Genomic DNA, 27,273 nt, shown 5'->3' with positions numbered 1-27,273 from the left:
TTTTTGAGGGGGCGAAAGGGAGTTGTGGAAACCCAGTGTGTGGTGGCTTCGTCTACACTGGGCTTTCGGAAACATAAACATCAGCTCATAATCAGAGCTCTGAACACACAAACACACATGGCCCTCATTCATCAAGTTTGGTTCTTTCACAAATGCGGCCTTGCTTCTGTTTCTCCCTCCATTAAAGGATATTTTCAAAATATCATTTGTGGTCAATAGAAAAAGGAAACCCATAAAGGTATAGAACCACTTAAGGTTGAGGTAAATTTTTATTGTTTGTTAAACTTTCCCTTAAAATGTGCTAAATCATTACCTAAAATATTTGGTCTCAAACACTTCATTTTCTTCTGCTTTTTATTTCTCTTTGACTTAATTTGTGAAAAACTTAATTAATTAAAAACTTAAAAAAATTGTTTTTATTAGTATTATTTATTTATTTATGTATTTATGTATTTATTTATTTATTTATTTATTTATTTATTTATTTATTTATTTATTTATGTATTTATGTATTTATTTATTTATTTATTTATTTATTTATTTATTTATTTTTACAGTTTTTTTTTGTTGTTTCATCTCTCTTATGCTGGGTTCACACCAAATGTGGAATCAAGTACTCGCATGAGAATTACATACAAGTCAATGCAAATGCATGAAAAGAGGTGAATTATTACCACCCATAATAATAAATACATTTACGCTGCCACTGGGGTGGTACCTTTTCAAAAAGTTAATCCTTGTACTTAAAGCTCTATATTGATATCATTAAAAGTTCATGTTAGTAACTTAGCATTTTTCCTCATGGGGACCAAAAAAATGTCCCCACAAAGACAAAATTTACTGGGGTTACTGGTGTGATACTATAAAGGGTCCATATTGATATTTTAAAACACAGGTGTCAAATCCAGTGCCTCGAGGGCTGTAGCTTGGCACAGTTTAGTTATAACCCTGCTTCAACACACTTAAGGCTGATTTATACTTCTGCGTCAAACACCGGCGTATGCCACGGCGCTGACGCATAGCCCTTCGCCGTGGCCTTCGCCGTCACTGACGTGTACCTCTCAAAAAATGGAACTACACGTCGCAACAACGCGTAGCGCAAGCTCTGTGATTGGTCGGCTTGGTAGCGCTGACGAGTCGGGGCGGGACCGAGAGCCACGAACCCAATGTCGCGATTGTTTACAAGTGTGGAGTCCCGTGAAGGAGCTCCGGATGGAAAGTTTTGTTTTGTGTTTACCTCATAGTTAAAGTTGCTGCACGTCCGCCAGTTCCTGCCTCAAAATGAACGAGTTTGAGCCACTAGTACATCCCAGAAGTGTTCAGGAAAAGCAAAAAAGCAGTGAAGAAACTCGACACAGAGGAACATTAACACCTCACTGCCAACTAACGTTTCGGAAGTGTTAATGCAGACCAACAGAAACAGCGCGCAGAAGTATAAATGTACAGCCATGCGCGTTGCCTGTACCGTGGGTTACGCCGGTCACTTGACGCAGAAGTATAAATCAGATTTTAAGCTGCGGTCACACTAGAGTTTTTGCATGCAAAATTATGTTGTATGGTGCTGCAAAAAGGGTTGGGATTAAACAAGATGATTGGACATTTAAAAAAAAAGTGAGATATTATAAATTTCTGTAAAGAGAGGTCATGTTTTGATCTTCTATTGGTCAAGTGATGTGATTTCGCAGGTCAGAGTTCACCAAGCTTAAACTTTTTAATGCAGCGATCTACCCAAAACTGAAAGCGAGACGTGACTTTTAAGGGACTGTTTCAATTAATTAATCATTCTTATTGTTCAATGAATGCAAATTGTCGTAGTTTATTAAAGACGCAAACTCCTCACTGCACGACAGCTGCGTACCTTCAGCAAACCTTCTAATTCCTGCAGCATGAGGAATTTATGATTGTTTATGAGCGCCAAAAGTTGCGGATTTGTTCGGCGAAATATATTTGACTGCATGCCACTGCATATCAAATGAATTAAACAATATAACTAAAGAAATCTCCACTGTGCTGAGCGAGAGCGCTTCTCTTCTGTTAATGGATGACGTAAGCGTGCCCAGGCCCGAATGTAATGTGAATGCGGGCCATCGAGGGAGACGGGAGGGGGGACAAGCGTGCTTTGGCCCGGTTTAAGGCAACTGTACATAGTGTAAGTACGCCCTAATTGTGTTGAAACAGGGTCGGAACTAAATTCTGCAGGAGTGCGGCACTCCAGGAACTGAGTTTGACACGCCTGCTTCAAGGTATCAAAATGGACCCTTTTGTTACAATCATGTTACGTTTTAAAAAAGGGACTGCCTCAGTAACAGCTTGTGCACCTTTATTTCTGAGAGTGTTGGTGTCTTCACATACTAATTTGGTGACTTTCTTTTAGTTTTATTAAAACACCTTTGACTCCCAGTATGTTACAGTAGGTGCACAGAATCATTTGCTCAGTTACTAAACACCATCCTGATAACACATGACACTAAAGTAATGCAATAAACATTCATTTATCATCCTTAGATGTACCATTAACTCTACTGTACAGAACTGATAAGGAGAAACCAAGGAAGTTATTACAACCATAAAAGTACACTAGAAGAGCATGTTAATCAGTCATTAGTTTACTCACTAGCTTATTCTTTCTCTTGTTCCAGGAAAATATAGAGCAATCGAATAAAACAATCTTTCTTTCTTTCTTTCTTTCTTTCTTTCTTTCTTTCTTTCTTTCTTTCTTTCTTTCTTTCTTTCTTTCCTTACTTATCTTTACCTGTTTTTTGTTTATTAATTTTGATTAATTCATTTTCATATTTTAATTAAATTCAGATTATTCATTTATTGTGTTGTTCTCTTGACCGTCTTGTTGATTTATTGATTTAGTATTTTCTTTCTCTCTATCTCTCACATTCTCACACACATCATTCTTTCACTGCTTCGTTGGCACATTTACCAAGTTTTTCTTTTTTTCAGCTTCATTGGCCTGATGAATATTCTTACATTTCCATTGCCAATTTAAAGCTAAACAGCATCCAAATAATAACAGTGATAACATAAACACTGTGCTTTCATACAATACAAATAAATACAATAAATACATTGTTTTATTGACAATCATCTTGGAATTATAAGGTTCAACCTGACATTTACATCACATTAACATCTCAAACAACAAAGATAAGTTATTCATGTTCTGTGACTTTTCTATTAAACCAGGGGTGTCCAAACCCGGTTCTAGAGGCCGGTGTACTGCAGATTTTAGCTCCAACTTGCTTCAAAACACCTGCAAGAATGTTTCTAGCAAGCCTTGTATGTGACTATTGCAGTTACAATCTAAAACTTACCTAGTCTAAAAATTTTTATAAAATTCCCCACAAATATGCAGTGAAAAAAATATTAATTGGATTTACATTTTTTTTTTAAGGTAAGTCTTTTTGAAGGTAAGTTGCGAGCAATTTATATGGGCTGAATTTAACAAACAAATTAAATAATGTTAGTAATGTTCAACTTATTGTGTTTGCTTAAATTCCACCCATATAAATTGTTTTCAACCACTTACAGTTGAAATCAGAAATATTAGCCCCCCTTTTAATTTTTTTTTCTTTTTAAAATATTTCTCAAATGATGTTTAACAGAGCAAGGAAATTTTCACAGTTTGTTTGTTACATTTTTTTTTTCTTCTGGAGAAACACTTATTTGTTTTATTTCGGCTTGAAAAAAAGTAGTTTTTAATTTTTCTAAAATCCATTTTAAGGTCAAAATTATTAGCCCCTTTAAGCTATATATTTAATTTCGATAGTCTACAAAACAAACCATCGTTATACAACAACTTGCCTAATACCCTAACCTGCCTAGTTAACCTAATTAACCTCGTTAAGCCTTTAAATTTTACTTTAAGCTGTATAGAAGTGTCTTGAAAAATATCTAGTAAAATATTATTTACTGTCATCATGGCAAAGGTAAAATAAATTTATTTGAAGTTTTTAAAACGGTTATGTTTAGAAATGTGTTGGAAAAAAATCTTCACTCCGTTGAACAGAAATTGGGGAAAAAAATAAACAGAAGGGCTAATAAGTCAGGGTATTTAATAATTCTGACTTCAACTGTACCTTAAAAAACAGTAAATCCAATGAATAATTTTTATCAGTGCAGCTGTAAGTGTTTGCACATTTCTAACCCTAAAACTCCAAAGTGGTCAATTCTATTCAAATGTAAACATTAAATGATAAAACACTAAATTACAGTAATTAGATAATGGAGAATCGCTCAGGTCATTCAGTCCCTGACTAGACTTTGCTCATTCATTTCTACATTTACTCGCTCGCTGTTTGCTGTTCACTCATTCACACCCAGCATGCTTCTTTCCGGCCCTTTATAATGACTTTCTGTCGGCCTCTCAGCCAGGCGTCCCGTAGTGTGAAACGGGTCCGTTAGTAAAATTAGCATAGCTCTTCTGCAGCAGATTGTATAACATAACTTTGGCAAAGGGCTCCATATGGCTTGCCGTTCACTCTCTGGCCCTTCCTACTGACTAATACTCTTCTCACTGAGCCTGAGTGCTGCATTAACATAATTAAAGTGGCCACACACACACACTCCTGTAGCCTTGGCCTCTGTTCAACCGCCCTGCTCTGATCCGGGCTGTAAAAGATGTCAATATGGCAACTTGGTGTTCTATTTGATTGGAGTAGTTCACGTCTAGTATTGTCATTAGAGATTTTTATCTCCGACCCCAAACAGACGGTTGCCGTTTGATATGTCAGCTCGTAACGTTCGCTCGGCGTGCAATACGAACCCCGCAGACCCTTGTCATATCATTGTATTGTTTGCTCTTCGATGAAACAGCAGTGTAATTATTCACTTATTGCCTTGTGGTTGGATGTTATCTAGTTATAGTCGGTTTCATGATGACAGGCCAGCCCACATGTTGACTCGAGTGCTGTGCAATGCTAGATTTAATTAGAGTAAGTGACTACTCTGTAATGTAAAGAGTGTTGTGCGACGGACCCTTAGTGATCATGTGTTTTTTTTTTCAATGGCCGCTTTTGAAAATGCTACATTCAATTCAGCTTTCAATTCAGCTTTATTTGTATAGCGCTTTTACAATGTAGATTGTGTCAAAGCAGCTTCACATAAATGGTCATAGTAACTGGAACAGTGTGGTTCAGGTTTTAGTGTTTAAGTTCAGTTCAGTTCAGTTTAGCTCAGTTCAGTGTGATTTAATCATTACTGAGAGTTCAACACTGAAGAGCCTATTCATCGATGCGTAGCTCTACCAATCCTGAACCATGCGAGGCAGTGGCGACAGCGGAGAGGGAAAAAAAACTTCACCTGATGGGAGTGAAGAAAAAAAACCTTGAGAGAACCAGAACTTACATAGCTTATTCATTTTATTTTCACTTGATTATTTAGGTCATTAAGACTCTTTTTTACCAAGTTATTGACGCTGTGGAGTTGTTTTAACTGTGGTTAATCAGATCTAAAACTATAAACACTAGGTTTACCCAGTCAGCAATAAATGTTTAAAGATTTAAAATCTAATTAACTATAAGCACTTTTTATTTCAATAAGTGCAATTAGAAATAAGTCATAAATCTATCTATTATGCTGAATCCAAATGGAACATTATTTCACCAATATTTCACCAATATTTTCCCATTTTATGTTCACAAAAAGCATTTGAAACATTAAAGTCCACACTTAACTTCTTTTAAAGTATATAAAATCAATTCTATTCATTTCATTTCATGCACATATCAAACTATCTTTCACCCAGGTTTCCTTACGATCAATATTGAAGATAATTTGTCTCGTTCTCTCTCGCTCTCATAAGAACAATAATGTATGTCCGCTACATTTGATATATGTGACTGCGCAAACACTCACAGATCTCGACACACTAACGAATCATCACCCCCTCCTCCAATCCCCTCCTCTGTTTATCCTGCTTTTCAGTTGCCCCCGTTTACCCCGGACAGACAAAGGGGTGAAAAGGGTTCGTTTCTTCCTCTAATCCCCACCTGGAGGCTTTATCTGAGCCCCCATCTCCAACACACACACACACTTTTGTCTCCCTGCATATGCTTCTGCTCTTCATGTATGTTTAGTGTCATCTTTTGTGTTTGCATGCGTTTTTGTGAACATATGTCAAGAACAGGCCTCTTATCTCGCAGTGAATGGGTTTAATACTATTGTTTGCTGTGGGTTTAATAGACTCCCGGTCTGTATCCTCTCATATATTGAGAGGGAAAGAGGCCAAATGAAAGGACTTAACCTTGGTTTAGATGGAAACAGGATGATGCTTTCTAGAAAGCCTCCTACCGATCATACCTTTTAAATGGAGTCGAGTAGGTTGACATCTCTTCTGTTTGCTTTATTTAGATGGGGCATTGAGAGCTTGCTTTTATATATCTGCTCAGCCTACATATGGCAAATTACAGGTTTTTTAAAGCATTTCAGTTTATGAACAGAAAGCTTGTTTTGGTTGTAATTTACCTGCAACATTTACATTTATGCATTTAGCAGATGCTTTTATCAAAAGCGACTTACACTGCTAAAATGTAAATATGAACCTGCGGGTCCCACTGTAGCCCACATAACAGTGATATATTCCCAGGAAGCATTTTTATATTTATATTTGTTTTATTAAAAACAAGTTTAGATTTGTCCATCTGTAGGGGTTTGGAGACATATGCATCACCACTTGGGGCACAAGAATAGGGTGTGCATTTAAAAACTCAGTTTTTTGACCACACTTCGTTATTATTGTTCATTTACTCATTTGCTGGAGATTAGAGTTGAATTTAGAAATAGTTTTGAAAAAATCTTTGCGCTTAACTAACAAAACTATGTATGAAGAGTTCAGATGCAAAAGCCGCTAAATGCCACTTCCGCCAAAATGAGATAATGGCATTGAGTGAATGCTTTAGGCACGTACTACACCATCAACAAATAGATTTGCTTCAAGTCATCTAAATCCCAGCATCAGCGCATTCAGTACAGTTTGTTGGTAAAAGCCACTAAACGCCAGTTGAAAAGCTGCTATATCCCGAGAACCAATGAGAAGGCGCGAATCAAATTATATGTTTTCAATGTAGCAGATACGGCGACTTTTATTAGGAGACTTGTTTTATTAATGTCGTCGTTAATGTTTTGTTACGACATTAACAAAAATTATCCAGAATGTTTCTTGAACCTGCTTATCTTAATGTTGACCTAAAACGATGCATGTACATCATACAAAATATTGTTCAGATACCTTAAAGCTGTCAGGGAAATATGGCCAAAATACATCTTCGACTGCATAACAATATAGCTTGTTCCTGCCTTGCCGTTCAACCACGTGCCATAAAATCTGTTGGTTTTTCTGCATACCCTCACTCTGCCTTTTAAAGAGCCCATATTATACATGAAATAGGGTCATATCTTGGTTGTAAGGGTCTCCAACAACAGTCTAATATGCATGCAAGGTCAAAAAACACTTTCATGGTCTTATAATCGGCATTTATTTTTACCTAATTATCCCAGCGACTCCAGTATGAATCGTCCAGTGATTCATTTGTTCCCAAACCCCTCCTCAGCGCGAAGCTAATCTGCGCTGATTGGACCAATGACAGCCTGTTGCGATTGGTCGACTGCCTTCAGTCAGAGTGAAAAGCCAAACAGCTAATCAGCAATATAAAAGTAATCACAGTTCATACACGCTCGATAGTGTAGGCGTGGATTTTAGCTGCCAGTGGGTCAATGTAAATACAGACGATGGACTTGAAAATTCAGACGACTATTTTATTGAGCAAAAACTCTAAAAACTGTCGAGGAGATCACATAGCTTGTTTCACTCTGCTCTTTCAACAGACACAGACACACACACACACACACACACACACACACACACACACACACACACACACACACTGCCCTCGTCCTTGCGCGCGCGCGCAAACACACAAAAACACACACACACACACCTCCGGACGACAACGCGCGCGCACACACACAAACACACACACATACCTCCGGACAACAGCGCACGCGCACACACACTACCCTCGTCCACGGAGCTCCGTAAACCAAGCAGCACGCGTCGCGTTTTTAACGTGACTTTGCACGCGATAAGAGAATATAGCCAGCTAACCTGATACAGTACACGCGGTTACAAGTAACAAATCACAACTAAATACATTTGCAAGCTAGAGTCAACGAGGCAGCTTTAATCGCACGTACTTACACTTGAGAAATGGAGGAAGAAACCCATCCTGACGTCCAGCAGTAAGTTACTCTTTACTGATCCTTCCTTTAACAAACGCAGATGAAGTATTCTTTGTAGCATGTAGTTTCCAGAAGTTTCCAGTAGTTTCCAACTGCTTGGTTATAATGCTGATGTTTCATCTTTGGGTAGAGACTCAATATATCCATCTGCAGTGTGACTTCAATCGACCGGCATGTTTGTGTGCGTGTGTTTGTGGGTGTGTGTGTGTGTGTCTGGGTTTCTGCGTCAGAGGGCGGGGCCTCAGGTTTGAAATCTCCCGGGTTTGCGCGTGCACGTGAATAACTTGGTTTCATTCGTACGTCATGGCGAAACATCTAATGACTCGGTATCAGACTCGTTTGAAGCACTATGATTCGACTCTTTTTTAGATGAATCAACCGTTTTAAACACTGTACACTAACAGATTTAAGCCTTAGCTGGATACTTCACTTCACTTAGAGCTGTGTTACACACTACATGGAGGGGAATTTTCAAAAACCCATAATATGGGCTCTTTAATGTTTCAGGAAACCTCAGATCACTTTCTTGTAATCATACACACATCAACCTTAAGACTTTTTTTCACATTATTCACATTATTAACAATGGTGTGCAGTTAGTATGAGGACCACATACAGTTGAAGTCAGAATTATTAGCCCCCCTGTTAATTTTTTTCCCCAATTTCTGTGTAATGGAGGGAAGATTGTTTCAGCACATTTCTAAGCATAATAGTTTTAACAACCTATTTCTAATAACTGATTTATTTGATCTTTGCCATGATGACAGTAAATAATATTTCACTTGATATTTTTCAAGACACTTCGATACAGCTTAAAGTGACATTTAAAGGCTTAACTAGGTTAATAAGGTGAACTAGGCAGGTTAGAGTAATTAGGCAAGTTATTCTATAACGATGATTTGTTCTGTACATTATCGAAAAAAAAAATAGCTTAAAGGGGCTAATAATTTTGTCCCACAAATAGTTAAAATAAAATCTAAACTGCTTTTATTCTAGCCGAAATAATGCAAATAAGACTTTTTCTAGAAGAAAAATATTATCAGACATACTGTGAAAATTTCCTTGCTCTGTCAAACATCATTTGGGGGCTAATAATTCTGATCAAAAGGGGGCTAATAATTCTGACTTCAACTGTGTATATTCACTTTTACTTCATTTAATTATTTTGCATGAATTTTTTATTTTATGTCAAGTTTATTGTTTATTTTATTGTTACATATTATTCAAATTTAAATTGAGTTTCATTTCATTCTATTGACAAATTTCCGACGATATAAACTCATCCTCATCTGACTAGAACAATACTGCTTCAAAGTCTAAAATCAAGCATGTGATTCACCTTCAAACCTTTCAGAACAGGGCGTACAAAGCCTGGTTTAATCTAACACGATGCTTACATTGTGTTTCGGGGACAGCTCTGCGTCAACCCACGATGCTTAAATATTAATACAAGCAATCCTCGTCCCGGCGCTCCGTTATCATCTCTGTCACTCTCAAGGGTAGAGCAAGCTCATGCTATTGTCACACACTTTCAATTTCAATTAAAGTGGGTGAACAGGGATAAGAACGTATTGTCAAGAGGAGGGAATAAATATCTGGTAAAATACTATGCATGTTTCAATGCGTGCTGCAGATTGATGAAAGATTCAATGCGCTGAGAGTGATAGGGAGTTTTTCGGCACTTTTATCTACTAGAAAAGATGGGACAGAGTCAGGCCTCACATCCCTCTTCGCTTGTTTCCTTTTCTCTGCGCGGCTTTCTTTTTCTTCCATGAAAGGATGTGTTTTTTTAGCGTCTCAACAGGCATTGACTTCACGCTGAAAGATTTTTTGGTAATGATTAGACACGAGAAGCTTTCATGACAGAGTCTTTTGGGTGTTTCTCTGGGCTTGATGAAAGGAGGCTGATTAAAACAAAACAAATCCCAAATATGAAGCCTCTTCCTGTATGATCTTTGGTATGATTTAATGGGGTATAACATAAGCAGAACTGTTTTTGGAAGTCAAATAAAAGCCAAAGTATTAATGTGGACACTTTCTTTCTTTCTTTCTTTCTTTCTTTCTTTCTTTCTTTCTTTCTTTCTTTCTTTCTTTCTTTCTTTCTTTCTTTCTTTCTTTCTTTCTTTCTTTCTTTCTTTCTTTCTTTCTTTCTTTCTTTCTTTCTTTCTTTCTTTTAAATTAAAATTGTATAAGATTCTTATTTATAATTATGTTAAAAACAAGTGTTTCCTAAATGCATTGTTGTCAGTGCCCATGCAGGCCCATAGCCAGCCTGGAGAAAGGGGTGGTTGTTTTTTCTCTAAAAATGTGGACCTTTTTGCAGTTATTCGCCTCATTTAATCTATTAAATTATGAGATTTAAATACTGCATAACTATTTTTAGCTGAATTAGCTTGTCGGGTGGTCATTATAACCACATTTTTTAAAGATTTAGAATAAAGAAATGTTTAAATGTTTAAATTTAAAACACAACCTATCATACTAATGGTATATAAATATAGAATTAGAAAACAAATAGGAATCTGTTAAAGTTCTAAATTAAAAACAGTAACCTATTGTAATTTATTAGGCATAACAAACTGGACAGCACATACAATTGAATAATAATAATAATAATAATAATAATAATAATAATAATAATAATAATAATAAAAATAATAATATCAATAATATCAATAATATCAATAATAATAATAATGTAGAGCTTCACAAATTTCTAGCCTTTCTTTTAAAAAAAGTATATTTGAAAATAACAACAAAACCCAAATTAGTATTCAAATGAATTTAAATATAGTCTGGTTTTGGTGCTTCACACCTTTTTATTGGTCATTTTTTTGTTGCAAAAACAACAAGGTTCAAGATTGACAATTAAAGTTGAACAGTAGCATGTTTTCTCTATTTAAAACAATACAGTCGCTAAAGATGACTTATCTCAGTACCTTTTGTTGTAAAGTGACAGCTGAGGATAGTAAAGCCTTCATCGGACAACCATTTTAAAAACATTAATGGCAAAAATAGAGAATGGGAGGTCACAGGAAAAATCAATAATGCCCAATATACAGGACATTCCAGCTAATTCGGTCAGGTACAACCTCATGGTAGCGACAGATTCTCATCTGTTGGGAAGCAAGTAACGTTAGCCTTACCCTGTTTGGCAGTCTTTTATATATGTTCGATATTTTGTGACAATGACGCTGATGCCTGCTTTCTCTTCCATCTCTCTTTCTCGTTTTGACTCATAGCGTCAATCAGTATGGATGAGGATGTCGCATGAGCATTGCCGCTCGGTAGGTTATGTCCCATGACTAGCGTAACAGAAATGTGGCTTTGAGGCTTCATGGGATTCGAATTACTGGCCATATTCATTTAAAATTACACTTCATTATAAAATATTTATTTTAAAAAAATTACGTAAAATAATAAAAAGAACAAATTCTGGACCTTTCATCCGTGAAGGGCGGGTCATTCGAACCACCCCTGGCTACAGGCATGGTGCCCTTTCAGTTAATATGGAGTTAACTACACTTATTTCATTTGAAAGTTGACTGTTGGGTTTTGCAGTGAACTCTGAATCGATTTATTACCTAAAAATTGGCAAATTGTGTGTCTGTGAATATTTTTCTCTCTTTCCGAGTGCGGGATGCAGATTTAGTTCTTTTACCTCAAACTCTCTGCAGAGTACCTGACAGGTTAATGCACACCAAAACATGAATGCTGACAGACACACGCTTTTCTTGTCATTCATTTGCACCTGTAGAGTAGTGTGCTTGTGTGTGCGTGTTTGTGTGTCTGCAACACTGTGTGTGTCAACAGCATTATGAGCTGCTTGCTGGCAGATCTGTATGAATCTACAACCATAGTGTTTTATGACACTGTTTCACATGCTGTCAGCCATTGTTTAGTGTATGTTCCCTTTGCATAGATTTGGAATTTTCCACATAATATTTGGCCAAATGGAGCTCAGTCTTCATTTCCTTAAAAGAGAATGCCTCTACACATCGGACAAAGGATTTGATATTGGTCCTTCTTAAGTAATTGTTTATGCTTTTTGGTTGTTAAAATTGTATTGTTTTACAATGACTCAAATAGAAAAAAATGACTTCATAGATTTAGGGCCTACTCACACCATGCCATCCGTACAGTGCCCAGGCCCGATTCCCAAATCGTTTGAGTAGTGTGAGTGCGCTGAATAGGGCTCAAGCACGGTTCACTTGGCCGGCCCTGCCCTGGTTGGAAGAGGTGGGCCTGAGCGCGGTTCACTTTGGAGCCCGAAACTGAAATCGAGATGTGACTTTTAAGGGACTGTTTCATATGGATTTATTAATCAATCTTACTGTTCAGTGAACGCAAACTGCCGTAGCTTATTAAAGAAGCAAACTGCTCACTGCGCGACAGCTGCGCGCCTTCAGCAGACCTCCTCAATCTTGCAGCACGAGGACTTTATGATTGTTTTTGAGCGCCAAAAGTGGTGGATCTGTTCGGCGAAATATCTGACTTCGTGTCCCCGCATCCCTAATGACTGTTTGGCGAAATATTTGACTGCATGTAACTGCTTATCAAACCAACTGAAATGATATAACTAGAGAAATTTCCACTGTGCTGCTGAGTGACAGCGCTTATCACTGAACAGCGCAGCATCGATGACGTAATCGTGCCCAGTCCCGATTGTGGTGTGAGTGCGGGCCGTCGGGGGAGACGGGAGGGGGGACAGCCTTACTTTACAAAAAAACTAAATGAAAGTGTTGACAATGCTTTTGTTTTTCACTAAAATTAGTCATTAGTAATGCTGCATTGTTTTTGCAACGTGTTTTGAGCTGTTAAACAAAATGTCCTGCAAGTAAATCACAAATTGTGACATGTTGCAAAACATTTGCGCCTTGTGTTTTATTGATGACATCACCAGCGACTCGTCGACATTGACTAACTTTGATAACATAAAAGTCAACTTCCAAAGTTATAAAAGTTGTTCAAGCTCTAATATATTATTATTATTATTATTATTATTATTATTATTATTATTATTATTATTATTGTTGTTGTTGTTGTTGTTGTTGTTGTTGTTCTGTTCCTCAAGGCAGCATTTATTAAATACATAAAAGGTAAATACTTATTTATTAAATATTTATTTATTACAATTATTATAATAATAATAAAGGGACTAAACCGAAAATAAAATGAATGAATGAATATTAGAGTGATTTCTGAAGGATCATGTGACTCTGAAAACTGGAGTAATGAAGCTGAAAAATCCGCATTAAATCACTGGAATAAATTATTAAATTAAATTATAAAATAATTTTGAACAGTTATTTTATAGTGCAATAACATTTCACAATTTTACAATGTGTACTGCATTTTTGATTCAATAAATGCTGCCTTGGTGAGCAGGATAAGCTTATCCTACTGACCCCAACCGTTTGACTTTGTATTAATATTAATAATTAGCAATTGTTTATGCTTTTTGTTTGTTAAAATTTTAATTATTAAACCCGACTCTCAAATAGAATAAAATATTCATAATTTTAACTTTACAATAAAAATATAAAAAATAAGTATAGTTCACTCAAAATTTACAAATTTAAACCTTTATAACCTTCTTTATTCTGTTGAACAGAAAATAACATATTTTGAAGAAAGCTGAAAACCTGCAACCGTTGACTTACACATACTATAGAAATCAATGGTTACAGCTTTCTAGCTTTCAACTACTTATTTTATATTCAGCAGAATAAAGAAAGTAAAATAGTTCTGTTTTTCACATCCTTTAACCAAATTTTGACTGTTAAATTAAAACAATTTGCTGTTTTAAAGTTGTTAAAGTGGTTATTTAAAAACCGTGGTCTTTGTTTAAAAGGGGTAATAAAATGACATAAAACAGATCTTTATGAACATTGCTTTTTTCAACTATATTACCCAGCTCTAGATTTCATCTAATACTAGTCAATGACTTCTTTCTCCCTATTCTTCGAATTCTTACAAGCAATTGAAGGAATAAAACGAGTGTGACCTTTAGGAAGACAGCAGAAAAAAGAAAATATACCTCGCATTGATTCAGAAAAATAAAACACATTTTGTTTGAATAGAAATCATCTTTCAAGGTTGTGATTCACTTAAATGCAGCGTATAAATCGTCTCTTGTGTTGAAGGTATCGATTGAGTCGTGACGTTTTGTGCAGCAGGGTAATTTAACTTATGACAAGAGCCTTCTTTGACAATTTGCAACGGCTAAAAAGATCCCACATGCCAATAAGGAGAGTTGAGCTGATACATGTGATGGCTATTGAAGGTGCAGACAAACAGCGTTTTAGACCTTGCGTCTGCAGCTTGAACTTCAAATGATCTATTTGTGGATTTACTGTTGCAGCTCCACGGTTTCTCTGGTTCAATGGGAAGGGTCAGACTGTATGGACTCAACAGGGAAGCGCCGAGAGGAAAACTCGCCTGAACAAAGTCCTCATTAGCACCATTAATACACCTCGCATTGGTTCCATGGCAGCCTTTCTGGCTCCTCATTAGTTGATTTTAACCTTTCACAGTGACCCATTATGGATCATTGTTGACCCCAGATGAGGTGATTTATAAGGGAACCAGCAAACTCTGATTTAAAAGAAGCCAGAGGCCTCGACGCCAATTTAAGAGCTCTCTTAAACCAGAGCTGAGGAGCGTTGCTTGGAGACATAACTTTATAATGAGGAGCCGAGCTCTTGATTGATTACTTGTCTTTGTGACGGCCTGCCTGTGTTTATCTTCAAGGTAGCGCGGCAAACCTTTTGTGTACCTGTATGGTCATATCGCATTATGGCGATGAATGCTTCATTAGCGATGGCCGCTGTTTGGTTTACTTGAAGTGTGTGGTTAAGTAAAAGAAGTTTCTTGCTTCATTTAGGCAGCAGGAAGAGTCAAGGACGCTCCCAAAAGAGCGCAGTTTAATCCGTTGCAGGTGTAGTCTTTTGTTTTACAAGCATAACAATTAAAACATTTATAAAAAGACATGTTTAATTAGCTGATAATATAGAAGTCCTTCAAGTGCTGTGATATAACTTGCTGCGGTTGCCGTGGGAAGATAATAAGCGCCTCATGTTTCTTAATGGTATTAGAGTTGGTTAAACTCGGATCTCTGGAAATGTGGAGATGTATGCTGCGGTGATGTCAGAAGTCAAAGACCTGATTAAAGATCTGTTTGTTGGGTCTGCTTTTTTTCATTTATCGATTGAATGAGACTAGATAATGTTAGTCTGATTTTAATACAGTCCATTTAACTACAAAGGCAATCATTTTGAAATAACTTTTTTACAATACAAATAAAATCCATATAGCTAGTGCCCTGACTTTTTCCTAAATGTGCGTGTATTTCATTTCAACATTGTTATTTAATTAAAATGACAAAACACAAAAAAAATTTATTTTAATTTGAATTTTTTTGTATTTTTGTCCGCTACTTTGAAAATGACTGATTCTCTGTTGCCTACAACTTTCTGCTAGCATTACTTTCTAATAGCAAAAACATAACTTTACTTCAGACATGTGTTTCAAAGCAACCTTTTCGCTGCAGAGAAAAAAAAGCTCCTATAAGATTTTTTTGGTTGCATATGCACTGGACTCATTTCACACAATGTACTTCTTGTGCCAAAATACATCACTCATACTATACATTTCTGTCTATTATTTTACAATTAAAAATGAAGTGGAAGGTGAAAAGACTTACATAGTTGTTAAAAAACCTTCGATAAACCTATGGTCATCAGACTGCTTCTCCATAAACAAGGATAGGGAGGAAATCACAAGACATTGTCTCAGAAATGTAATTTTGCATGATATTGCCAACAAATTCAAAACATATACTCAGGAGATGTGTGGCTTTTGATCTATTACATATTATTCTGTGTTGTTCCAGGACTAATTTTATATATTTGTTTATGAAATAACAAAAAAAAAAAAAGTTTAGATACATGAACTGTGAATGTAGACCAAATTATTCAGCAACTGTTACTGTTTTAGTTTGGGAAGGTCATTTTTGACTGTGAGGGAAAGGACACTGATATAGTCTCAGAAAAGTTTTCACAGAAGTCTTATTTTGCGTGCTATCTTCATCAAATTTGAAATATAAACTCATGAAACACTTGGCTTTCAAGGCATGTTTTTTTCTAGGTCATTAAATTAATGTTTTCCTGTGTTTGTATGAAAAACAAATATTAAACAAAATACTATTTTTCTCAATACTTCATAATGTATAACTTTTTATATTTTGAGCATAAACATTTTCCAGATGGACAATAGTAAAGCTCAAAGTATCTTCTTTCCAATGATACCTTATGTTTATAGCTCACTGGAGACAAGAACTGTTTTAAGTATTTAAAGTTAGGTACAAATCCTAAAACTAAAAAGTGAATGCTGGCTAACAGGTTTTAATTCTAAAATCTTGATAGAGTTTTGAATGTAAATATGCAGTCTTATATGAATGCTCAGAATGTTTGCTTTGGCCATTCTAAAAACTCTAAAATTCTGGTAGTTCCAGTTCCAATCACTAGTTCTAATCTTATTGACATCACATGTGTTGGTGATGATTGTTCAGGAACAACTATGTCTGACATGTTTCTTGTCCTTGGCACAATAATTTGAGATTTAAAATCTGACCCAGTGACTAATAGCAAAAAAAAAAAAAAAAAAAAAAAAGTGTGTGGTGTAAACCTGACATTTTATTATATTTTTAATTTATTATTATTTTTTTTATTCACTCACATTTTTTTTTTAGGATTTCCATTACATATATTTAATGCAGCTAACACTCATTGCTCATTTTTCAGACATGTTTTTCAAAGCAAACTTTCCCCTGCGGTGAAAAAAGCTGCCATTGCTCGAATCAGCGACCTTCTTGCTGTGAGACGACAGTGCTACCCAGTTTTATGCAGTGTTAACGTATCTTGCCACCAAATCACATGTGAGTCATTCACATTTTTACTATGAAGGAAAGATTTGTGGAGTTAAGGCAGAAATACTCCTGCCCATACAATATTTCCCTTAGTTTTCAAGAAGTCAATCACTAGTTCTAATCTCATTGAAAACATATGCGTTGGTGACGATTGATCAGGAACAACGTCTGACATGTTTTTTTTTTTCCACAAGAATTTGAGATTTATAATCTGACACCGGGACTCAACAAATAACATATAAAACAAATAACAAATTAAAAAGTCAGTAGTCTAAACCTGACATATTTTATTTTACTATTATTAATATTTTTTTAAGGTAGGTAATTTCATTCACTCACTATTTTTCAGGATTTCTATTAAATATATTTAACGCAATTAACACTCATTGCTTATTTTTCAAAAGACTAAATGAAAAACACTATAAGCCCCTGCAATGCTGCTGTCAACTTAGTCTGTTTTAATTACTATTATATTATTAGTTAGTGGCTAAATTAACTCATAAATGCCACATGTGACTTATTTATTTATGCCTTTATTAAGTGAATAAAACAGTACTTCAGACAGGAAGCGAAGTGGGAGAGAAAGAGGGGGTAGGGACGGGAAATGTCCTTGAGCCAGGATTCAAACTCGGAACACCCTGAAGTGCTACTACACCATATGTCAGCGCACTAACCACTAGGCTATTGCGCCGACGCACGTGTGACTCTTAATGGAAATAAAGTCACTCACAGTTTTTGACTATGGGTTCTAATGAACTTTGATGGATGAACACAAAATATGATTTCAAAAACACCTTTTGATGCTAAAGAAAACGCTTTATGTATATTTATTCTATAAATGTTTACAATATATATGTTTTCATACTTTTTTTTTGGTGTGCACCAACTAAAGAGTGGAGAATGCACCATCCTGGCTTTTTCCTCCTCTCTCTGAAGGGTTGTGAATTAGATTAAAAGGAGTGTCTGCGTGAGTGTCATGGAGGTGAAGAGTTCATTGACACACTGGCCTTTTGATGCTCTTCAGCGCTCTTCACTCTGTCTAATTGATTGGAGAGCTGCTTGTCCAGCACTCAAGAACTCCATTTGACTCTCACAGGGAAAAAAAGGGAAGAGGAGGAGGAGGAGGAGCAAGGGGTTTGCTTAGTGAGTTAAGAGAGGGTGGAAGGATTGAGGGGTCAAACCTTGTGTTTCCTTGTTTGCACATCTCTTCGCTATAGCTTTGAGCTATAGATAGATGGATTGCCAATTGAAAACCTCACTTTAGAGCTAGTAACTGAGACACGAGCCACTGATATACAGACTAATGCAGTTATTGGTGGGTGAGAGAGAGTGTTTGAATTACCTGACTCTATAGTAGCTTTTTTTAGGAAGGAGCACATTTTACTGGATTGTCCTGCTTTAAATCATTCCAGAAAGCTTTTTATGAAGATAACTCTCTTAAGGGCATTTTATACAAAGTGACACCAGGAATTTTTATTTATTTTTACATTTTTATCACACAATAACACTAAGTGTCTTATTTAATTTATATATTCATTTGTTTGTTGTTTTTATTTGTATATTTATTATTGAAACTTTTTTTTCTATAAAAAAAGCTTTAGTTGCTGACATGACTTTAAATAAAAATACACTACATTACATTACATTTTTGGCAGTAGCAATTCTTTTAATATAAATGCATTAACTTAACAATAGTTTCAAGTATGGTCACGAGAAATGCACACTTTACTTGTTATCATGATAATATTTTATGCAAAGTATGAATTAAAGTTATTTTATGTGTCGAAGATTTTTGTATTTTTTTTTTTCAAATCTGACCAATCAGATATACATTACTTATTTATTTTAGTGTGATCATTACATAATAAATGATAAATCAGCTATTAAAAATAGCATTTCTCTGGGAAATGTTATAGCTCACGAAAATATACGGAATATCATTATCGTAACGCAAAAATATTTCACATCACACAATACTGTAATAACGCATATTGCATTATTTCCCAGGATTGTACATCCTTGAAAGTGACATTACTACTTTGCTATTGAGAGATGTCATGGAGGCCTGTCACACAATCTATTTTTTGTAGGATATATTGCACCAAAATATATTTCTAATTTTAAAGAGCCCATATTATACATGAAATAAGGTCATATCTTGGTTGTAAGGGTCTCCAACAACAGTCTAATATGCATGCAAGGTCAAAAAACACTTTCATGGTCTTATAATCTGCATTTATTTTTATCTAATTATCCCAGCGACTCCTGTATGAATCGTTCAGTGATTCATTTGTTCCCAAACCCCTCCTTAGCGCGAAGCTAATCTGCGCTGATTGGGCCGATGACAGTCTGTCGCGATTGGTCGACTGCCTTCAGTCAGAGAGGGAAATGGCCAATAGCTAATCAGCAATTTAAAAAGTAATCACAGTTCATACACGCTCGATAGTGTAGGCGTGGACTTTAGCTGCCACACTATGGCGAGTGGATAGTGCCACGGATAACCGAACGAAGGAGACAGTCGTGTACTCGCCATACCACACACACACAAAAACACACACACACCTCCGGATGACAACGCTCCCGCTTCAGCCCGCACCCGCCAGGTTTTAGCCTGAGAACCCGCTCCGTTTTCTGCCCGCCGCGCCCGGTCCCGCTAGAGCGGAGAACACAACCAAATATCACCCAGTATACAGTCCAGACAGCGAAGCTGTCTGTATAAAAACACACACACAGCACAAAGTACACAAAGCTCGTTCGTTCGTTCGCTCTCTCTCTCGCTCTCTCTCTCTCTCCCCGCGCCAGATTTCTGCGGCGCGGGAATACATTTCCGAATAAATCGCGGGAGCAGAACTCTAGCACGGAGCTCCATAAACAAACAGCACGCGTCGCGTTTTTAACGTGACTTTGCACGCGATAAGATAATATATCCAGTTAACCTGATACAGTACACGCGGTTACAAGTAACAAATCACAACTAAATACATTTGCAAGCTAGAGTAAACGAGGCAAAAACTTTAACCGCACGTACTTACACTTTAGAAATGTAGGAAGAAACCCATCCTGACGTCCATCAGTTACTCTTTACTGATCCTTCCTTTAACAAACTCAGATGAAGTATTCTTTGTAGCATGTAGCTTCCAGAAGTTTCCAACTGCTTGGTTATAATGCTGATGTTTCATCTTTGGGTAGAGACTCAATATATCCATCTGCAGTGTGACTTCAATCGACCGGCATGTTTGTGGGTGTGCGTGTGTTTGTGGGTGTGTGTGTGTGTGTGTGTCTGGGTTACTGCGTCAGAGGGCGGGGCCTCAGGTTTGAAATCTCCCGGGTTTGCGCGTGCACGTGAATAACTTGGTTTCGTTCGTACGTCATGGCGAAACACCTAATGAGTCGGTATCAAGGCGACTCGTTTGAAGCACTATGATTCGACTCTTTTATAGATGAATCAACAGTTTTAAACACTGTATTCTTACAGATTTAAGCCTTAGCTGGATACTTCACTTCACTTAGAGCTGTGTTACACACTACATGGAGGGGAATTTTCAAAAACCCATAATATGGGCTCTTTAAGACCATTTTATGCCACTCTTAATGCAAGAATGATAATATAATATCATCACAATGCAAGTACACTCTTCCAAAGAACACATACTATTTTATTCTTAGGAATATTTCATTTAATTATAGTCATTATAGCAATTTAATGAGGCATTGGAATCAGAATGTGAAAACACATATCCTTAATAAATGTAACAAAACGTGCAAGGTAAAAAGTAACAGAGTCTGCGATATCTGCTACCAGATCTAGTTTTAGTTGTCAGGCACACACATGAGAATATAGTATAGTCATTTAAAGTAAATAATATTGTATTTTTTAACCATACTGAAACTAACACCTCCGATAGAGATAGAGATGTTGCACAATCAGCTAAACTGTTGATAAATAGTTTTTTATGTATGTTTGGGTGATATATATTGCTTCCCTAAAAATAATGGAGGTCATTTCCATGTGTTGTAAGATAATTCGATATGAAGACTTCAGATGCAGGACGACGCAGTGGAGCGGTAGGTAGTGCTGTCACCTCACAGCAAGAAGGTCACTGGTTTGAGCCTCGGCTGGGTCAGTTGCCAATTCTGTGTGGAGTTTGCATTTGTGTGGATTTCCTCCTGGTGCTCCGGTTTCCCCCACAGTCCAAAGACATGCGGTACAGGTTATTTAGGTAGGCTAAATCAGGATCCTATTTGTCTTGATCCAGTAATTTCACTTTTAGGGCAAAGAATAGGTTATTTTTATTGTTTTTAATATGAAGTAACTGAACATAATCATAAGAGGCTGAGAAAAGTAGAAGAAAATTAATTGTAGTAGAAAATTCTAGATGGCACTTTTTGTATCTGAACTCTTCATATATTGATTATTGTGACAGGCTTAATGTCATGTATAGCTTTTCAGATTCAAAGTTACTTACTTGAAATCAAGATGTATTTTGGCATATGTTTCCATGTGTACTCTTTTGTGGAAAAAGTATCAGGTAATTCTGGTAATTTGTGCTGAAAACATTGAAACAGTTTTCAGGTTTCATTTGTGTCCTGTTTTTGGTGCGTTTATTTGCTTAATGTGTTTGTTATCAATTGCTTTAATACTGTAGGTTTAAATAACCTTTGTAATAAACAACATAATGTTTGCTGGCAAATAGTTTTACGTATATTACCACATGACAACAAAATTACAATTTTTCTATTTCCATTTTTGTATGGTTTGTTAGGATATGTCAATATTTGGCTGAGATAGAGATACAAATATTTAAATATTTGAAATCTGGGCATTCAAAAAAAGTGACTTTAAATTGTGCAAATTAACCTCTTAAGCATATTAGTAATCAAAAAATGTGTTTTGATATTTACAGTCAGAAATGCTTTTTATTTAATTCTCTAATGATTTTTGGCATAAATAAATTATAATTTTGTGTCATACTGTGTACTTTTGACTATTGCAAACAATATACTTGTGCAAAATAAGACTATATTTGTGTCCCAGGGTCACTAATAAGAATATCTAAACATCTATCAGTGCTGTGTTAAAAAATTATAACAGTGAATTTTCTTATGGTGAGGCAGTGGCGCAGTAGGTATTGTTGTCGCCTCACAGCAAGAAGGTCGCTGGTTCGAACCTCGAATTTGCATGTTCTCCTTGCCTTCGCGTGGGTTTCCTCTGGGTGTTCCGGTGTTCATGCGGTACAGGTGAATTGGGTAGGCTAAATTGTCCATATTGTATGAGTGTGTGTGTGTGTGTGTGTGTGTGTGTGTGTATGTTTCCCAGAGATGGGCTGGAAGGGCCTGCGCTGCGAAAATACTTGCTGGATAAGTTGGCGGTTCATTCCGCTGTGGCGACCCTGGATTAATAAAGGGACTAAGCTGACAAGAAAATGAATGAATTTATTTATGAAGGTTTACAAATACTAGTTAATTATGAGTTAATATAATACTTGCGTCTTTATTTAATATTCAATCCATTTTGTTTCTGCACTGTTCACATTTGGCTTTGCTTGTTTGCAACACTATCCTAACTTGGGTTGCTGTTCATAGATTGTGATTACACATTTTTATTGCCCAATTTTGGCACAATTCGGTTGACATAGGATGTCGTGGGAATTTGTAAACCAGAAATAGGCATCGGGAGACAAGATTCAGCCTATAAGAATCAAATGAAAATATGTTGCTGTTGATGTATAATCGTTGTTGGCTGATGGTTTAGATGTTTGGCAATTTGTTTAAATTCCACATGTGATTTTATTTTTGTCTTTTCCCTGAATGCTGCTTTTGTGTTTTTATTAATCAAATGAATGTATGAGCTTTCATGTTGTGATTGGGCATGTGGAAAAGCACTATCTAAACAGAAAAGACTGGCTTAGCGTTTGGAGGAAATGACCTCTCCATCTGCAATCTCCGGCATAAGATGTGTGTGTTTGTGAACGTTCAGAAATAGCACATAAGCATCACCTGTACACACTCAACAATCTTCACTTCACTTCCCTTCATTGTCTTGTTCACATTTTTTGGAATTTGAAAAGGATTATATTCATAATAACAAAGGAAATGAAGCTGAATAGAAAACGCTCACAATTGTTCTTTCTCTCAATGCAATTTAATTGAATTCAGTGTCACTCCTGAAAATCACAAAGCGATGTTCATGTTTAGTGTTTTCTTCACTCGCATGTGAAGTGTGTCGTTTCTCATCATCTTTATAAAATGACTTGCAAAAGAAATGATAATATGTGGTGACTGGTTGAGTAGGTGTCATTTATACTTCTGTGCTTTCAAAACAAAAGGAGAAAGCTGTCAAATTCATTGAAAATACTTACAATAATTAAATTGTCTGTTTCAAAGAGCAAATTTTATAATGGAAGACACCTCGCTAGAAACAATATAATGTGGTGTAGAAGTAAAAGCGTCTCTCCTGTGAGATAAACATCAGAACTTTGGGCAAGTTTTGGCTGCTAAAATTGCAGCATTGCTGGAGGCCCGGTCAGAGTCTTGAGTTTTTCTTGTGTCTTATCTCAGCTTAAATATGCCCTCCGGGTGGGTCGTGTCCTGTGGAGGAGAACACCTGCCTGTTGTTGATGCGGTGGGGGGACATCAAGAAACATTTGATAACCAAGATGATTGTCGGTTTTTTAGACATTTTGTAGACTGAATTGTGCTGTAATTTGCTATAACTGGGCTGAGTCTCTAGTGAGGCATGTGTGTGTAATAGGTGTATTGGTGCTGGCTTTATTGTGCTTTTTTTTTTTTTTTTTTTTTGCGGAAAGTGCTGGATTTACTGCTGAGTTTGCCCTGATGCATTGTGCCAGCTGGTGTAGGGACTCTGAAGATGTCTTATGGTTGTTGCACACACACATACACACACATTGGTGGTTCACAGGGACTCTCCATAGGCATATTAATGTGTATGCATGTAATTAAAACAGTAAAAAAAACGCTTGTTACATACTAACTGGCCACTTTATTAGGTACACCTTACTAGTACAGGGTTGCCTTCAGAACTGCATTCCTTCGTGGCATCGGTTTAACAAGGTACTGGAAATATTCCTTAGAGATTTTGGTCCATATTGACATGATAGCATCATGCAGTTGCTGCACATCCATGATGCAAATCCCCCGTTCCACCACATCCCAAAAATGCTCTATTGGATTGAGATCTGGTGACTGTGGAGGCCATTTGAGTACAGTGAACTTACAGAAACCAGTCTGAGATGTTTCACGGTTTATGACATGGCGCATTATCCTGCTGGAAGTAGCCATCAGAAGATGTGTACACTGTGGTCGTAAAGGGATGGACATGGTCAGTAACAATACTCAGGTAGGCTGTGGTGTTGACACGATGCTTAGTTTGTACTAACGGGCCCAAAGTGTGACAAGAGTACATCATCCACCACCATAACACCACTGCCACCAACCTGAACCGTTGGTACAAAGCAAGATGGATCCATGCTTTCATGTTGTTTTGATTAGTAACATGTCTTAAAATACACAGATTTCAAATATGTGTATCGCCAAATATTACCAAATCCTAACAAACCATACATAAATGGAAATGGATAAATCGGTAATCTATTTATGGTAATCTATGTAAAATTATTTGCCAGCAAGCATTATTTTGGTTATTTTAAAGGTTCTTTTAACCTAGAATGGTGTTAGAGTAAATGATAACAAACATCCTAACCAAGCAAATAAATGTAACAAGAAACAGGACACAAATGACAAACTATTTCAATATTTTCGGCACAAATTACTTGAATAATTGTCCCTCAAAAGATGAAAACACAAAACCATCTCAAAATGAGCTAAACCTGCAGTATTGTGTATATACAGTTAATCATATTGAATCATGAATTGATACATTAATAGTTTTCCTTACTTTTTTTTTTTCCAGTTCTCTTTTCGTATTTTAAGTTCGCATCAAGTTTATTTTTCTCATTTCACCAGATGAGACTCATTTATGACTAGTTTTTCCATTCCTTTTCTTGCCTTTCTCGTCTCAATTTGCTCCGTTTTTATGTCCTTCCCTCTGTTCTAGTGTCTCATCTTTGCTTACCTTTTCTTTTTCTTTTTTTCTTGTTCTGCTACTTATCACCTTTTCTATTTTCTTCTCGTCTCTTTGTGTGCCTCTTATCATGTTTACAACCTCATTTAACCTCATTTAAAGTAACTTCCTCTCGCCTCTGCTGGTTTACACAGTCGCTTCCCCAACCTTAACCACAGGTGTCATAGAAGAAAGAATTGAAGTGAAAGTGATTTCATTTTTGTTGTTTATTGTTTATTGAATGTGAAACATCTCCGTTGAACAAACTAGCCGACACTCTTGTTCTGCCTTTGATTCATCTTTCTGTTTTTTTTTTTTAAACTCACTTTCACTTGTTCCATTCTGTATTTCCTGTATTATGCTCCATCTGTGCGCTTTTGTCCTATTCTCTCAGTCTCTCATCTCATATTTTTTCTTTTTATCTTCAACTTGCTCTCTCTTTCCCTCCATCTGCCGTCTTGCGGCCCGTCTGAGAGCTGGCGCTCGTTCTGAAGGTCCTCCGCTGGGGGGAAGGCTTTCTGGAAAGCAACAAAAGGATTTAAAAATAAGTTTGGTCTTTTCCCTATTTTAATGAGCCCCTCAATGTTTCCCAGACAGACAGCCCGCTGCCCTTTACATGTCCACACTTGTGTATGCATCCGTTGTTTTCTGCACATGCTTATGGTGCTAACGACTTGTTTTAGTGCAAAACTAATTCTGAAAGTGCATATTTTATCAGCGTTTTGCGTGGTGGCGAGATGAAAAAGCATCTTGAACCACCCCCTCTTGTAAGTAACCCATTGCTGTTGTTTGAAAGTAATTATAATTTCAGCTTTGTTAAATGGATTAATAGTTAATTGGTTGGATTAAAATGTGGTCCATAAGTAGAGTGACTCATTTTTTTTAATGCTTAATGTTATTTTCTTTGAAGTGTTGGCAGATGTGTTTAGGTCCTTATAATATGTAAATTTGTTTATTGCACTCAGAAATGCATAACACTCCATGTAGCTAAACACAATTATTACATAGAAAAAGATATCAGTTTATTTATCTTATTCATTAACATTACTCGAGGCAATTGGATGTTTCATTGTAAATGTTCATTCTATCACATTCTATGTTTCATTGCATTTATTTATACATATTGCATTTTCCAACATCTTAGTTAATCTTTAAACACTGATGATATTATCATTTGGAAAAAAAAGTATACATTTTTAAGAACGTGTTTTTAATTAATGAACTATTTATTGATATCATAAAATAATATTTTTGATTTGTCAATATCAACCAGCTTTAAAAAACAAAACAAAAAATAAACAATGATTAAAATAATGAATCATTTTATTATCAAAAAGCATAATTATTTATTCAACTAAACATTTTGTGCCTGTTTTTTCCACATCATGGATTTTACGTTTCTCTGAAGAATCTCAGTATGCCCATGTTGTCTTTCTATTGATCATATATTGATCATACTGTGCTTATTTAATTTTATAATGATGACTGAGCAGCTCAAAATAAGTATTTAGCAACTTCTGCCCGGTTATTTTTCCTACTTTACCCCATACGTCTCACGTCAGCATCAATTAAAGGTTTTTACTGAGGTATATACACTACCCTCACCGACCACTTTATTAGGTATACATTTCTATTACCAGGTTGGACCCTCTTTTGCCTTCAGAACCTAATTCTTTGTGGCATAGATTCAACAAGATACTTGTAAGAATTCTCAGAGATTTTCGTCCATATAAAAATGATAGCATCATCCAGTTGCACAACATTACACCACCACCACCAGACTAAACCATTCATACAAGGCAGGATGGATCCATGCTTTCATGTTGTTGATGCCAAATTCTGACCCTTCTATGCGAATGTCGCAGCAGAAATTGAGACTCATTAGACCAGGCAACGCTTTTCCAATCTTCTATTGTCCAATTTTGGTGAGCCTGTAGCCTCAGTTTCATATTCTTAGCTGACAGAAGTCTTCTGCTCCTGTAGCCTATCCGCCTAAAGGTTTGACATGCTGTGTGTT

At 36.3% G+C, this 27,273-nt stretch overlaps 1 protein-coding gene and 1 long non-coding RNA gene across 2 annotated transcripts in view; both read left to right on the top strand.

The window, feature by feature from the left end:
* The window catches only part of hs6st1a (heparan sulfate 6-O-sulfotransferase 1a), a 231,471-nt gene that overhangs the window by 49,031 nt on the left and 155,167 nt on the right, over positions 1 to 27,273 (top strand).
* On the top strand, positions 554 to 9,164 carry LOC147846458 (uncharacterized). The gene is made up of 4 exons (XR_015478835.1): positions 554 to 967; positions 1,515 to 1,808; positions 2,179 to 3,423; positions 8,844 to 9,164. It is a non-coding gene; the product is annotated as an uncharacterized LOC147846458 (long non-coding RNA).

This window comes from Danio rerio, chromosome 2, assembly GCF_052040795.2.
Source record: "Danio rerio strain M-AB ecotype USA chromosome 2, GRCz13ab, whole genome shotgun sequence".
Taxonomy (NCBI): Eukaryota; Metazoa; Chordata; class Actinopteri; order Cypriniformes; family Danionidae; genus Danio; species Danio rerio.
Note: the sequence above shows the minus strand (reverse complement) of the source record. Positions and strands in the feature narration are given on the sequence as shown.